The following is a 17,286-nucleotide window of genomic DNA, read 5'->3' on the forward strand; positions in this document are numbered from 1 at the left end:
AGATCAACTGATTATCATTCATATTTGAGTCTGTGTTGAAGTTATTTGAGAAATTGACTATTTACTAAAAGTAAACGTTTTTTGTCATCAGAACTATTTTTATTTTATCGGAACTATTGATAAGCTTTTGCAGTCTTTTGATTTTAGATTTGGAATCCCTTTAGAGCGTTTTTAACTAGCCCTAAAATACTAATATTCCTCAAAGTCAATCGTGCTAAGATATTCCGATAATCTGGGTAACATCTTTGACAAATTGTTTTATTGTTCTCTTTGAATACAAATTTTTGATTGTTTAATTTTTTTCAATATGGATGTAAAATTTTTAGAAAGCCAAAAGCCGCACATTTTACATCTAAAGAGATTTTAATATAAATCAGTTTGTTGAGTTCCACATAAATTATTTTAGACTTCTTGAAAGCGCATTCTCTATAAAAAGAAAACAAGGTTAGGTTAAGAAAATTAGACACAGATTCAGTCTATGAAAAAGATGTCGTGAATTGATCGAGAGAGTTCTAAGAACATAATTGGACATTCACGAGTATGATTCCTATGCACTTAACAAATTTACGCGTTTTTTTTTTAGTTTTTCTCTCAAACAATGAACACATTGATAAAGAGCGGTCGCAGTTATTCATCAACGCGAGGAACTCAACTTTCATTTAATTATAAATAAACTTTTAGTTATTATAATGTTTCTGTGCTTTCTGTTTTCTGTGTTTGGTAATTTTTAAGGTCATTTAATTGAATCCTAGCGTGGCAAATACCATTTGAAAAGACATTATTGTAACTGTTTATCATGATATCTGGCTGTGTCTATAAAAAGCATTTGCTTTCTCGAATCTGGTTCAGTAGACATCTGGTGTTAACAAACTTGAACGTACAATTTTTGATGACGTTTTTTTCAACTTATACAAGAAAAATTGCCTTTAACTTGTTCAACACCTATGAGCAACGTTTCCAACTCTCTTATATAGTAAAAAAAATATAACTGATACTTTTCAATCGCATTTATTGATTGACCTTTCGATTCATAATCAAAGCTGAGGAATTTTGTTTCTCAGTTTGATAAAATTGGGAGCCGTTTTAACAACCTGCTGAGAAATCAGCTGGATTTTTCAGTCAGCAGGCTATTTCACGCTATAGTTCCAGAAAATACATTTCTGACTCTTGTCTCTCATATTATTTCAGAGAGTTTTGCATGCTTCCTTGGGATCTGCTGCCTACACCACAGCATGAGTTGACTCTGGGCACCAAAAGCTGTCTTGATAACATTATTTTCTTAAACTTCTGTTGTGCTCAACAAAAATTACAGACAACGAACCAGGGCCGGGGCCGTACACCAAAATTCCAGATTTCAGCTGAGGGCCCATAATTCCAATAAAAGAAAACGAGATTAACTGAATTTCTTTGAATTAGGCATTCGGTATTTTTCTATCTTTGCGCTTAATTCATGATTAATTTTTTTCTAGATTCAGAAAAAGAGCAAACAATGCAGGTCATCATGTTAATCGACAAATATGCTGGACAAAAAAAAACAAAGATTACTTTACAATTGTTTGAAGGGCAGTTCAGCTGTTTAAACTAAACAAACTTTTTTCGTAAGAAACCGATTAAAAGGTTTTGCCGAGACTATTGATTTTTTGCAGTGCAATAATAATGGTTTTTGATTTGCATTTATTTTCCATCATTTAATAAGTGACGTCTTTGCGGCTCTCTTAAACTTCGGCTCTTCCTAAACTTCAAGCTTTTTAGGTTTTTATGATAATCAAGTTAAAACATTTCAGAACTTGTTATTTCTTGTTGATGAATTGTTGAAATTGTTGATAAATTGTGTTTTTTTCTAAATGACCGAAAAAAACAAAAAGTGAAACTGATCTTGCACAATAAAGTACCTGTATTTTCAAGCTACTGGTGGTTTTTAACAAAAGAAAGAATATTTCAGAGAATCAAAGTTACAAGCAATTTCTCTAAATATGTAAAACAACTTTATGAGAACATCAAAAGGCACAGATACAGATTGAGTGGCATACTACTAAAGGCTGCCGTCAGTTAAGCGACAGAGATAAAAAAATTTAGTCAGGCAATAGTCAGTAAGATCGTTTTGCGCCTGAAAGAGAAAACGTTATTTCTATTTAGCAGTAGGCTAACTTTTAAATCAAAGGGTGAACCGATTGACATAGAGCAAATATTGATCAATGATTGAACCCTAGCATGTCAATTACGAATTGGCATGGCGGCTTTCTGACCGTTTACTATGACAAATATGTCATTTATGTATTCTGATATCAAGTTTTTAGAAAATATATTTAGAATTAAAAACTGATAAACTTAATATCTACAAAAGACCGAGTGAATGATATAGCGGTATAAACTGCTTATTCTAAAAAAGGGTTTGACCACTGATTTAGACTCAAATTTTTTCCTGTATTCAGACTACAAAATTGTTTCAATTTTAAGTTTTGGGAAAACAAGTTTATTGCAAACCCGAGAAAAGAGCAGAAACAAAATTGCTTTCAGAGAAAAATTTTTTCCTTTCAAGAGAGGCTTTTGAGCATAAACTACGTTTCTGTGACAAAGTGACTGAGTAGCGCGTATTAGTTCGAGTTTAAAGTCAGCTTTTTAAAATGACGAGAGCAGAGTCTTATAACAATACTTTTAACAAGCACTTGTAGTTTTTTTTAAAGAACAACAAACATTTTTGAAAATCTGGTACTGCATAAAATGAAAATTTATGTTCTGGAGTCTGGTTTAGTAGATCTTTGACATTAAAACAAACTCGCACGTGCAAGTTTCAATCATGTTTTTTTGAACAAACATGTTTAGATCATGGCTTCTTTCTCTTTCTGTGATCACTTCAATTGACAAAAAAAATGCTGGGTATAGTAAAAAAAACTTTTTTCAAACTGCGAGAGGAAATCTTTTCAAAGCAACAATTAGGCACAAAAAACCTTCGATGAATGCACAATTTTTTATTTTTGATACGAAAAAAATGCGTGAAAGTTTATACCAGCAAACAGCGTAATTGAATTATTCTGCCTCATTTTCGTAAAAGAAACACAGACTTTTTTAAAAAAAAATTGTACTCCAAAAGTTTGGCTGAATGTTTGCAGAAGACAATGAACAAGAAAAAACTAAATATAAAATCTACCATACAGAACTGAAGTGATGCGGTCTCCTTTAAAGACGCAGAAATATCAGCAATCAAATTGGGGTCGGAATTATCAAAAAATTGTACTTAAACAGTTGCAGTTTTTTTCTGAGATTCTTGAATATTGCTTTTAAAAAATGATCAAAATAAATTATTTCCTTGATGAATTTGGCACACAGTTTTTTTGCCTGCTGAGATACCTTTAAAAAAATCTGGCACCCTCTTCAAGGATAACTGGCGTTTTCAAATCAGACGCTGTCAATATTTGGTTTTTCAAATTTTGCGCGTGCAAGTTTGAATCACATTTCTTTCAACTTAAACCAGAAAATTTGTTCTGAATTTTTATAGCACCTATGAGCAACTTTTCCAACTTCTTCATGAAACAGAACCAATTCAATGAGTTTGCAGTAACTGTTGCGACCCTTCATTTGATAACGACGTACTTAAGACACTGAACGAAATATGACCTTTTTGAAGCTGCGCAAGCATTTCTTTTAGAATTATAAATAAAAACAACAAATGCCTGATAAATGCAACAATGTTTTGGCTTCACTCATGCAAAAATTTTATACCAGGAAAATACGTAACTAAAACGTTGTCATATAATTTCAAGAAAGAAACGCAGAAAAATAACAAAACTTCACACCACACTTTCAAAATCGGTGTCAGCAAGTTGGCATTCAACAAAAAATGAGTAAGATCTAAGAGAAAGATACATATCTTAAAGAACTGAAATGATACAGAAAAAATATATTGACGCAGATAGAAAGCTTTGCTAGATTTTATCCAATGTTTGTATTTAATCAGTTACACATTTATTTCTGAAATAAGTTTCCTAGAAACCTTCTGAAGCAAAAAAAGCTGAGCAAATTAATTTCTAAGCTTTACAGATGGAGAGCCATTTGATAACATACTGATATATCTGCTTGATCTTTAAGTCTATTGGCGTTGTTTCAAGCTATGAAGTCTTGGTAATCTGCTGTCTGCATCACAGCATGAGCTGACTCTGGGAGCAGCAGACCTTAAAAGGCAGCAACTGCAGTCCATATGACGTCATTTTTCTCTTCCACTCAACAAAATTCAACAGCAATAAATTAAAGCCGGGCATCAAAAACCAAAACTTTAATTATAAACATTTTTCAAAACCTGGCACTGCATAAAATGAAAATCTGTGTTCTGGAGTCTTGTTTTGTAGATATTTGACATTAAAGTCCAGATAACGTCATTTTTCCCCTCCACTCAACAAATTTCAAAAACAATAAATTAAAGCCGGGCATCAAAAATCAGTTGAGTTTTCTTTCTTTTAATGACAAAGAAAGAGATCTGCTGCATATCAATAAAAATCATTCTCTTTTTTTTTCTATGATTGTGTTGAATTTTATTATCGTTTTTTTTTAAATTCAGACATGGCCCAATTTATTCAGTTCATCGTGTTAACCTACAATTATGCTGGCCAACAAAAATCAATGTTTTCTCTACAATTGTTCGAAAAGCTAACGATTTACTAGAAGGGATTTCAACGTTTTCTAACTGACGTTCCTGCAGCCATCTTAAACTAACGTTACCAATCTAAAGCGTTTTACGTAAAGGTGTTAATCAAGCTAACATCTTTGAAAACTTGTCTGTTCGTCAACGTTGTTAATAATTATAATTTTTGTTTTCTTAATGACCCAAAAATCCTAAAAAGTAAGCTAAATTTGAACAGAAATGCGCTTTCAAAATTTCGTAAAATGGCTTTGGTTATATGTTTTCAGAGAGATTCAAGAAAATTTATTATCAGGGATCCTGAGAAAAATTTTATACATTTTTAAAAAAAAGCCCGCTTTTCCACTCAAAAATGGACAGTTTGATGCAGAACAGTCGCAGATGTCCACCAACGCAACTCTTTCAATTTTGTTTTGTTAATAAACAACTTTACAATGAGCGAATTTTCTACGGTTTCTGTTTTTTATGCCTCTCAATAGTCGGGATAGTTAAACAATAATCATTCGTTGGATCCTAGCCAGTCAAAAATAAATTAATGATGCGATTTCTTAATTTTTTCGAGTGACTTCAAAGCCAATAAACGATCAGTCCGAGAACTGGATAATACCTTTAGTTTTACAGCAGAAGTTAATAAATACTTGGGACAATAGTTCGGTGGAAACCCGACTATAAATCATGAGTAAAATTTCAAACAGAGTTTTGTTAATTGCATGAAAAGCAATTGAATATAATTTACATTTCCTTGACAAAGTTAGTGATAACACCATAGTAGTTCAACTTTGAAGTCAGCTTTTTGAAATGACTATATCAAAGTTGTCGTGCAGCTTTACTTGAAGCCAGTACTATGCACATCATAAAAATTTGGTGCCGTAAATTGCGTTCTGAAAACTGGTTCTGTAGACATTTGGCTTTAAAGTATTGATAATTTCAATTTTATTTTTTTCCCCAAATTTTCAACAGAAAAGTTGCGTTTATTTCTATGATACTTATGAGCAACTTTTCAACCCCCTTATATGATATCAAGGACAATTGGTTTTGAAAATTTGCAACTTAATATTTCAAATATTCAATTTATAATGAAGGTACTCAGAAATATAAAAAAAGCTTTCAAACTGCGAGAGCATTTTTCAACTGCATTTAGTTACAATGAAATTTCAGAGAACGCAACAATTTGTCTAAAATATTTAAAAAATGCACACAATTTTATACCAGCAAACATCGTAATTAAAACTTTTCCTTGAATTCCCGAAAAATGCACTTTATAATTGTGGCACAAAGTTGGTACAAAACAAAAAACGAGCAAAAAAATATGAAATCTACCTTACAGAACTGAAGTGATACAGACTAAAAAAGTGTTGCAGAAGTTTCTGCATTCAAATTTGTCTTTAATTTATCAGAAAATGGTCCGTAAACAATTTATCTTTTTTTCTGAAATTTTCGAAAGTTACAGTTACTAGAAATGGGATAGAGCTTTAAAAACATGAGCAAAATAATTTCTAACCTTTGACAATTTTGGGAGTTATTTTTGTCGCCTGCTGAGATATCAGCTGGATCTTTTAGTCAACTGGCACCGTTTCACGCTATGAAGACCTTAGATTAAAAATCTGACTCTTGACTATAACAAAAAATCAGAGGTTTTTGCTATTTTTTGGGATCTGCTGTCGTGACAACAGCAGGAGCTGGCTCTTTGAATAATAGACTCTCTAAGGCACGAACTGTGGTCCCGATATCCTCATACCTTCTTTTTAGTATCTTTTCAGCTCGCAAAACGATCAGAAGCAATAAAACTACGACGTACATCTGAAATCAGATGAATTTACAAATTTTGCGTTAAAAAACGAGATATACCATTAATGATTACATTTTTCATTCATTATATTCATTTATTTCAAAATATTCATTATTGAATATATTATTGCGTATCATTAAAAAATAAACTTGGTATTTTTCTTTTGTTCCGCTGATTTTTTTGACAATTTTTTATTAATTCGGAAACTGATAATTTTATGAATTTCTTGTTTTAAAATCTACAGTTAAACTCAGCCACAAAAAAAAAACAAAGCTGTTTCAATTATTTGAAAGGCTGGCGATTTACTAAAATTTTTAAAGTTTTGCCACAAGAATTCAATATGAACCTTCCACCGTACTATCGATTTTTTTGCTATGAATTTTTTGATATGAGATTTGAAATTATCCAACGTTCTATAGCTGACATTTTTCGCAGCTATTGTAACTAATGTGCCCAAACTAAAGCGTAATCTTAAGTAACTCTGATAATCAAATAAAAATCTCTGAAAACATTTTTTCTTCAATGTTATTGATAATTAGGTTTCCGTTCTCTAAATGACGTAAAAATTCAAAAGTTATAATAAAAAATTTGTACAAAAAGATGCCTTTGATGATATAAAAGAATATCTTATGATGTTTAGCTCAACTAATATTATTTTCAGAGAATTAAGTTCTCGAGCCTTAAAACTTTCCTTCAAAAATGAGAAACGATGTTTTGTTGAAAACATAAAACACAGATTCACCGGCATATTTCTTTGCAAAACTGCCTTGAGTTGAATGACAGAGTTGTAAAAAACGTCGTCAGACATCCATCGGTATGATAATTTTGCGCCTGATGTAAATGTTATCTTTTTCTTACAGCACGCTAATCTTCCACTTTAACAAACAAGATTGTAATAGAACAATCGCAGATTAATACCATGGCAACCTAATCAATTTTGAACTTATAAGGAAACAATTTTTCATTGATTTTGAATTTTCATTGCTTTCTTCTGAATCATCAAATTCAGATAATGATCAATAAAGGGATCCTAGCATGTCAAATATAGAATGTTTTGAAGATTTCGTAGTTGTCTCGATTGACTATTTTGCCAATAGCCAAAAAGGTTGAGAGTTGAATAAAATTTTCACTCTCACATCATCACTTAAAGCAATTTTTGGAAAATTTTTCAGTGAATTTCCAACGTTTTCTAACTGATGTTCTTGTGGCCATCATAAAATAACGTTTACAAACTAAAGCGTATTTTGTTGTTGTGGTAATGAAGCTAAACTCTTTGGAAACATGTTTTTTCGTCAACGTTGTTGATAATTTGTAATTGTTTTTCTGAATGACCAAAAAATTCAAAGGAGGAAACTATTTTTGAACGAAAAGTTGCCTTTAAAAAACTATAAAATAGCTTAGGATATTTATTTTCAGAGATTCAAGGTTATAAGTTTTTTCTTCGAGAAAGGATAACAAGTTTTTGGTAAAAACAAAAGACACAGATTGAACGGCTTGTTTCTCTGTAGAAGTTGCCTTGAGTTGAATGACCAAAATGTAAAAAGCATAACCAGACGTTCATTAGTATGATTATTTTTCTTCCTGAAAAAAGTTAATACAGTCCACAATTTAACCACTCAAACATGAACGGTTTAAAAAAAAACCGCAGATTTCCACCAACGCAAGTCAATCAATTTTGTTTGGTTAATAAACAACATTACAATGATTGAGGTTTCTTTTTTTCATACCTTTCAAGAGTCAGAGTAAAATATTGACCAAAAGTTGAATCCTAGCATGTCAAAAATAAATTGATGATGCAATTTTTTAATTGTTTCGAGTGACCAGATGGCCATTAAACTAACCGACCGAGGACTGTATAATACTTTTATTATTACAGCAGAAATTAATAAGCTTTTGGGAAAAATGGTTCATTGAAACCCGACCATAAGGCTTGACCAAAATTCAAGCAGAAGATTTTTGTTAATTGAATGAAAGGCAATAGAGTATAATTTACTTTTCCGTGACAAAGTAATTGATAACAGCGTAGTAGTTCAACTTTGAAGTCAGCTTTTTGAAATGACTATATCAAAGTCATGTAACATTAGTTGAAGCCAGCACTGAATACATCTTAAAAATCTGCCACTGAATAAAACAGTAATTTGTTCTGGAGCTGGTTCTGTAGACCTTTGGCCCTAAAATATTGGCAAGTTCAATTTTTTCCAAAAATTTTACCAGAAAAAAATGCGTTTAATTCTATGACGCTTATTAGCAAGATTTTCAATTCTCTTATATGGTAACAGTGAGAACCTTTATTGTATAATCGCACTATGTTTTTGAAGTCATATTTTATGCCAGCAAACATCGTAATTAAAATTTTGTCCATTAATTTCCAAAAAATGCACTGTACAATTGTGGCTGAACATTGGCACAAAACAAAAAACGAACAAACATTTAAAAATCTACATTACATAATTGACTTGATGCAACAGAAATTTCAGCAATCAAATTGGGCGTGAGTTTATCAACAAACTGTATATAAATAATTGTACTTTTCTGAGATTCTTGAGTCTTACACTAACTAGAAATAAGGTCGAGCTTTAACAACTTAAGCAAAAAATTTTATAATTTTTTTTTAAAAAATTGTGATTTTTTTTCGCCTGCTGAGATATCAGCCGGATCTTAAAATCAACTGGCACCGTTTCATGCTATGAAGAACTTAGATTAAAAATCTGACTCTTGTCTATCACAAAAAATCAAAGGTTTTTGCTTTTTTGGGATTTTGCTGTCTTTACCACAGCAGGAACTCTCTCTCTCTCTCTCTCTCTCTCTCTCTGCGAGTAATAGACTCTCTAAGGCGCAAGCTGTTGTCACGATATCATTAAACTTTGTCCGTCCATTGTCACTTTAATATCCGTTCTGCTCACTGAAAATTAAAAGAAATAAAATTAGGACGTACAACTGACATTAGGTAAGTTCACAAATTTCGTTTTGAAAAACGAGACAAACGGCGTATCACTAAATTATATACTTGGTTTTTTTGTTAGTTGTGTTGATTTTTTTGAAACTTTTTTTAAAATCAACAACTGATTCTTTTATGAAGTTCTTGTTTTAAAATCTCTAGTTAAGCTCATCCACAGAAAACAAAAGTTTCTATTCAATTGTTTGAAAAACTGAAAAACATATTTACCAAAAATGTTTTCGCAACAAAAAGTTAACATGACCATTTCACCGGTACTATTAATTTTTTTGCTATGCATCTTTTGATATCAGTCTTTTTAAATTGACTCTTTTGCAGATATCATAACCAACGTGCCCAAACTAAAGCGTATTAGTTAACTCTGATAATAAAAAGGAATCGCTGAATTTTTTTTCCGTCAGCAATATTGATATATAGGTATTTGATCTCTAAACGACCCAAAAATTCAAAAGTTTATTCAAATATTTGTACAAAAATTTTAGTTTAATGATATTATAAAAAATCTCAGGATATTTAGCTTAAATGAAAGTATTTTCAAAGATTCAAGGTCCTAAGCTTTTTCTTCGAAAACGAAAAACAATATTTTGATGAAAACATAAGACACACATTTACCGGCATATCTCTATGCAAAACTGCCTTGAGTTGAATGACAGAGTTGTAAAAACATCTTCAGACATCCATCGGTATGATTGTTTTGCGCCTGATAAAATTGTTGTTTTCCTCTTGCAGCACGCGAATCTTCCATTTTATCAAAAAAATGTTGAAATGGAACAGTTGCAGATAAATATCATGGCAACCTAATCAATTTTGAATTTTTTTAAAAAAACATTTGTCATTAATTTTGTATTTACCTTGTTTTTTGTTTTTGATTCTTCTGAATAGTCAAATTTAGATAACGATCAATAAAAGGATCCTAGCTTGTCAAATATTGAATGTTACGAAAAATTCGCAATTGTTTCTATTGACTAATTTATCAAACCCCAAATAGGCTGAGATCGGTACAAAATTTTTACTGCCACCTCACGAGTTAATACGTTTTTAGAAAAACTTTTTCATTGAAAACACAGGTACAACACAGGAGCAAAAATTCAACCAGTAGACTTATGTCAACTGCGGGAAAGGCATTTAAATCTGAGTTACGTTTTTTTTTTCACGAAGTAGTAGTTTAAACGTGGTTCGAGTTGGAGGTCAGTTTTTTGAAATTGCTTTAGCAGAGTTGTGTAAAGAAACTTCAAACCAGCACTTTGTTTTTTGTTTATTTTAAAAAGTTTTGCAAGTTTTTTTTTAAATCTCAAACTGTATATATATATAATATATATATATATATATATATATATATATATATATATATATATATATATATATATGAAAAATTGCTTTTCTTATTTGTTTTGTTGATTTTTGTAAATTAGTTCAACAAATGATTATGAAGTTCTTGTTTTAAAATCTACAATTAAGCTCATCCATGGAAAACAAAACTTTCTATTCAATTATTTGAAAAACTAATTTTTTCGATTTTTGCCACAAAAAGTTAATATGAAAGTTCCACCGGTATTATCAATTTTTTTTGCTATGCATCTTTTGATATCAGTCGTTTTAAACTGACGTTTTTGCAGATATCAAAACTAACGTGCCCAAACTAATGCGTATTAGGTGATTCTGATAATCAAATAAAAATCTCTGAATTTTTTTTCGTCAGCGTATTAATATTTAGGTATTTGATCCTAAATGACCCAAAAATTCAAAACTTTATTCAAAAATTTGCAAAAAAATTTCAGTTTGATGATATTTAAAACAATCTTAGGATTTGTAGCTCAATAAAAATTATTTTCAGAGATTCAAGGTCCTAAGCTTTTTCTTCAAAAATGAAAAACAATGTTTTGATGAAAAATTAGGACACAGAATCACCGGTTTATTTCTTTGCAAAACGGTCTTGCGCCTGATAAAATTATTATCTTTTTCTTGCAACACGCGAATCTTCCACTCTAACCAAAAATTGTTGAAATGGAACAGTCGCAGATGAATATCATGGCAACCTAATAAATTAAATTTTTTTAGAAAAACATTTGTCATTAATTTTGAATTTACTTTGCGTTTTGTTTTTGATTCTTCTGAATAGTCAAATTCAGTTAATGATCAATAAAAGGATCCTAGCTTGTCAAATATCAAATGTTTCGCAGTTGTTTTGATTGACTAATTTGCCAAAAACAAAACAGGCTGAGAGCTGTATAAAATTTTTTTTCTCACCTCATCAGGTAATACGTTTTTAGAAAAACTTTTTCATTGAAAACACGAGTACAAAACAGGAGCAAAAACTCAAGCAGTAGACTTATGTCAACTGCGGGAGGGGAATTTAATTCTCAGTTACGTTTTTTTCACGAAGTAGTAGTTTAAGCGTAGTAGTTAAAGTTGGAGGTCAATTTTTTTAAATTGCTCTAGCAGAGTTGTCTAACAAAACTTCAAACAAGCCCTTTGTTTGTTTTAAAAAGTTTTATAAGGTTTTTAAAAATCATACACGGTTTATAAAAAAAAATGCTTAAAAGAAAAATATTCAGAACTAAAGAACTTGCACATGCAGTCTTTAAATGTTTTTTAATATTTTATGGGACAATTGTGTTTAAATTGTATGGCATCTATGGACAACTTTTTAAACTCCCATTTACAAACACAAGGGAATTGATTTTGTGCAATCGCTTTTAATGTTCCACCCCTTCAGTTGATAATCAACGTACCCAATTTGACAAAAAAATTGAGTCTTCCAGGGCAATATTTTAAAGCTACAAATATTTAGAACTAACTTTTGATGAGTGTAAGTTTTGTTTGCGTTCAATAATGAAGGAATTCTGACAAATTTTGACACCAAAAACAGCGTAAATTTGATTTTTTCCTTAATTTCATATCAGCAAACGCAGAAACTTCAAAAATATTTGCTTCACAATTGTGGCAGAATGTTGGCACAAAACAAAAACTAGAAAAAAACGAAAAGAAAATTCTAGCTTACGGGACTGAAGTGATACAGATTGAGGAAAACGAAGAAACTTCAGTGATAAATTTGGGCTCGAGTTTGTCCAACAATTGTATTTAAACTTTTAACTTTTTGACGAGATTTATTATATAACTTTTTTATTCTGGAAAGTTAATGTTCCTAGAATTCAGCCAGAGATTTTTAAAAACAAGATAAATTTAGTTTCTGAATTTTAGGAGAAGTTTTTATTTTTTGCCTGCTGTGATATCAACTGGATTTTAATTCAACTTGCCCTGTTTCAAGTTATGAACTCTAGATGTTGAATTTCTGACTTTTGTCTGTCATATTAAATCAGAGACTTTTTCCTACATGCTGGGGATCTTCTGTCTGCACTACAACATCAGCTGACTCCGAGAGCATCATACTTTCTAAGGTACCAAAAGCCGTCACCAGAACGTCTATTTTTACAACTTTTGATTTGCTCAACGACAAATAAAGCTACAAATTAAGGTCGTACATCAAATTTCAGGTGAACTTCCATATTTCAGTAAAAGAAAACAAGATCAACTAATTTTTTTAAATAAGTATTTATTTAATTTCTTTTGTCACGCTGAGTTTATGATTAATTTTTTGTTATTTCAGAAATAGAGCAATTTATTTAGTTCATCAAATTTGCCTACAAGTACGCTGGCTAAAAAAATCAAAGTTTCCTTTAAAATTGTTCTAAGGGCAGTTGAGCTACTTAAATTAAAGAATTTTTGCAGCATCTGTTTTCTCAGAAAGTCTCAGTTTCTAATTAATATTTCCGAAACATTCATTTTCTAAAAAAATATATACTTCTTTTCATCCACTACCACCTCTACTATCTTACCAAAACTACCTTTGTCAATCACGGTGGAGTAGTTGCGACCTTCGGACTTCCATTGATAATGTTGCTGCGAAGCAAATGGGCCGATAACAGTATATTATCTTTACTTTGTTAACAGGGGCTAATACGCTTCAGGAATAACCTGTTCATTCAGGGACAACTCGAGTACAGAAAACAGACACTTTGCGTTCAGAAGAAAATTTTACTTGCAAGGACGTAGCTGAGAACAAGATAGAAATCAGCATTTTTAAATGATCATGACAGAATCAGCTAACCTTAATTGAAACAAGCACTTTGTACGTTTTAAAAGGCTAGCATTTTTACAAATCTGTCACTGAATTAAAAAAAAAAACAGTTGCGTTCATGCCTGTGGTTTGTAGATATCTGTCATTAATAAACTTGCACTTACAAATTTCAATTAAATTTTCTGAGTTGATTTTAGTTTAACTTTAGTTTGCTTTTAGTGTCATTCATGTGCCACTTTCTCAGCTCCCTTATAGAGTATCAGAAAGTATGTGTAATGTGCATATGCATATAATGTTTAGATCCTTCAGTTGATAATCAACATAATTAATATGATAAATAAAGCCATTTTTAACATGCCAGGTCAATTCTTTAAACTATTAACCAATACAACAAACAATAGTTGCGACGCAATATTTTGTCGGCTTCTAGGTTTTTGAAGAGTTAGGCAAGTTGCATTTACAAATTGTGACAAAACGTTGGTTCAAAACAAAAAACGAGAAAAGAATCATCCGAATGTCCCAAACTGACACACTTTAGGACAACGATTCCAGCTTATCCGAGAATTGCTTTTGAACAGTTGCACAACTGAACAAGTTTTTCATGCAAATGATCAAAAACGATTTTGATGAAATTGGGAGTCATTTTTTGAAACCTGCTGAGATGTCAGCAGTGGGTTTCAGCGCTGTACCATTGATTTTCAATTGTAACCATTACTGTACCTGACAAATAGCAGTATAAATAATTTTGCCAGTCTGCGCAGACTCGATTAGTTAACATCCCAGCCTACCCTTTTTCTTCGCAGCATCACTTACATCATTGGTTAACACTGCACAGAATGTCTCAGATCAGACTGTACATACAAAGAACTAACAGACTGTACATAGCAAATTTTGAAAATTTCGAATGACTGATATCATGCATGAAATTTTCAACATGGCGATACCCGGAGCTGCATTCTAGCTTAACTTCTACGAACTACACCACAATTAACTCACACATCGACCTCCACCGACTTCCGCCGACCTCCGACCTCCACCGACTTCCGCCGACCTCCGACCTCCACCGACCTCCGCCGACTTCCGCCGACTTCCGCCGCCCTCCGACCTCCACCAACCTCCGCCGACTTCCGCCGAACTCCGCCGACTTCCACCGACCTCCACCGACCTCCACCAACTTCCACCGACCTCCACCGACTTCCGCCGACCTCCGCCGACTTCCACCGACCTCCACCGACCTCCGCCGACTTCCGAACTCCGCTGACCTCCGCCGACCTCCACCGACCTCCGCCGTTTCTACCAGAATGATGTGAATGCACCAATGTATTAAGCCCGTGGTGTGTCAACCCCAGTGTTAATCAGTGTATTTATGTTAACCTTTTTCCAGTATTTGGATAGTAGACTCAATAATACTCAATGGTCTTCATATGTTGTGTATTTCAGATTTGATTGAAATTTGTATTGTTGACTCGAGATTTTGATTGAATTGTTGTATATCGAAATGGAGCAAGTCCTTATAACCGTTGAGTTGCATGAATCTATTATTAAATGCCAGCAGGAAGTTATGTTTATAGTTGCAGATCCGGAAAGAAAGTCATGTTATGGTATTGTCACGGTCAGGAAGCTGTTTGATATTGACAATGAAAGGATGGATCTTGTACGCAATTTGCGCAAAAGACGGGCACCTTCGAGTACTGTAGTCGTGAATGAACGCAAGGGGAAACCCTACGAGTGCAGTTTTTGTGAGTATGAATCACGTGCGCAGTACATCACTGCAAGGCATGTCGCACGTATTCACCTGCGTACCATTAAGCCGACGAAAAGTGACCTTTGCCCGTTCAAAACAATATATTCATCCAATCTCAAGAGACATCATCAAAGAACTCATAATTCTGTCAGGTTGAAATCGAGGTGGGAGTCGGAGTCGAAGTCGTCGGGGTCGAAGTCGTTGAGGTCAAAGTCGTCGGGGTCAATGTCGTCGGGGTCAAAGTCGTCGGGGTCGAAGTCGGAATCAACAAGGATAAAGTCGACAGAGTCATCTGTAGTTGTTCCATTAAATTAGTTCCCATTCTTCAGTCTTGATTCAGTCCACATTGTTTATAGTCTGAATGATACTTTGTTTTACTTTTTGCTTTGTTGTTTTACTTTGTTTATAGTTTGTTTACTGGATTACCTGGTTACATTCGTAATAGAATTAAAATCAGCTCACTGACTCCTGATTTTTGGATTATAGCACGCAGGTTATAGTCATTCCAAATTGGGCTATTAATGATCGAGGAACTCAACAAAAGGCATATCTCAAAAGGTTGATCTTACGCCAGTCAAATGACATCGATCGGTAAGATAACAGCGGTTAATGTGCAGACTAGTCCAGACTCAACTTCAACACTTGAGAATTAACAAATCGCAGTCAAGTTGGAATCGACCAGATTTAACAGGGAGGAACTGTTCCATTTAACCATGCTATGCACGTGATCAAAATTTAGTGCTCATAACGTACCCCCCTCACTCGTGTTAATTATACCATAAGGGGGGGGGGGTAGTTTCGTGGGGAAAGGTAGTGGGGGTGCTATAATGGGAAACACACCTTAAGCTAACAAAAACAAAGATAATATAATTTGACTGATAGAATCGGATATTCCAGGTTAAGTAAAAATGAAACAGCTCCAACAGGGATCAGAAAGACAGACCTCGAATAACAGCATAACTACTCAGTCAATATGCCTCTAAGAGCTGCTAGCCAAATTGGAAAGTTGCTGCTTCCATCGAAAGAGTCAAATTGCTTGTACAGAACCAAGATGAGATGATCAAAGCTGGAAGATTAGCTGAACCTTACAAGGGCGTTATTGAGTGTGTCTGGCTAATTGTATCAGATACTTCCCAACGCAAGCTCCTAATTTTGCGTTTAAAGATCAAATTAAGGCTCTCTTCAAACCCAACAAGAAAGGTCCTTACGTAGTTAAATTCAGTAAGAACGTTGCTAGTGGTGGCTGTGCCGGGTCACTGTCTCTCTGCTTTGTCTACTCTCTGGATTATTGCCGAACCAGATTGGCAAATGATGCTAAAGCTGCTGGAAAGGGCGGAGAGCAACAGTGCAACGGAATGGTAGACATCTACAGAAAGACATTTGCATCTGACGGCATTGGAGGATTGTACAGAGGATTCGTGATCTCTTGCGTGGGTATCTTTGTGTATCGAGGCTTCTACTTCGGCATGTACCATACATTGAAGCCCATCTTCTTGGGAGAGAAGGCCAACTTATTGCTGTCCTTCAGCTTGGGATACGCTGTGACTGTGACTGCAGGACTTATCTCATACCCCATAGATACCATTAGACGACGAATGATGATGACATCTGTACAACCTGTCAAGTATAAGGGATCAATTGACTGTGCGATGCAGATTATGAAGAATGAAGGATTCATGTCCATGATGAAGGGAGCCGGAGCTAACATTTTAAGGGCTGGAGCTGGTGTATTGGCTGGTTTTGACAAATTCAAACAGGTTTACATGGTCTGGAGATTCGTCAAATGAGCAAAATGAATGTGCAATTGAATGTGCGATTTAAAATGAATTTGCAATTGGATGATTTTAAAATGAATGTGCAATTGGATGACCATAAACTGAATGTGCAATTGGATGACTTTAAAATGAATGTGCAATTGGATGACTTTAAAATGAATGTGCAATTGGATGACTTTAAAATGAATGTGCCGAAAATGATCAGTATCAATGATTTATCTAGTTAGCAATGCTCCTATTCTAGTTAACAATCCCTTTAAATGCGTGCAAGTGTGTTTTTTATGTAGTATTTCGCTGTACTTGGTAATGGA

The 17,286-nt window shown here is 33.3% G+C and overlaps 1 pseudogene; it reads left to right on the forward strand.

Annotated features, from left to right (window-relative positions):
• The first annotated feature begins 14,954 nt into the window (after positions 1-14,954).
• On the forward strand, positions 14,955-16,987 carry LOC142338128 (uncharacterized; annotated as a pseudogene).
• Positions 16,988-17,286: the final 299 nt, after the last annotated feature.

Source organism: Convolutriloba macropyga, chromosome 4 (genome assembly GCF_964194025.1).
Source record: "Convolutriloba macropyga chromosome 4, txConMacr16.3, whole genome shotgun sequence".
Lineage (NCBI taxonomy): Eukaryota > Metazoa > Xenacoelomorpha > Acoela > Convolutidae > Convolutriloba > Convolutriloba macropyga.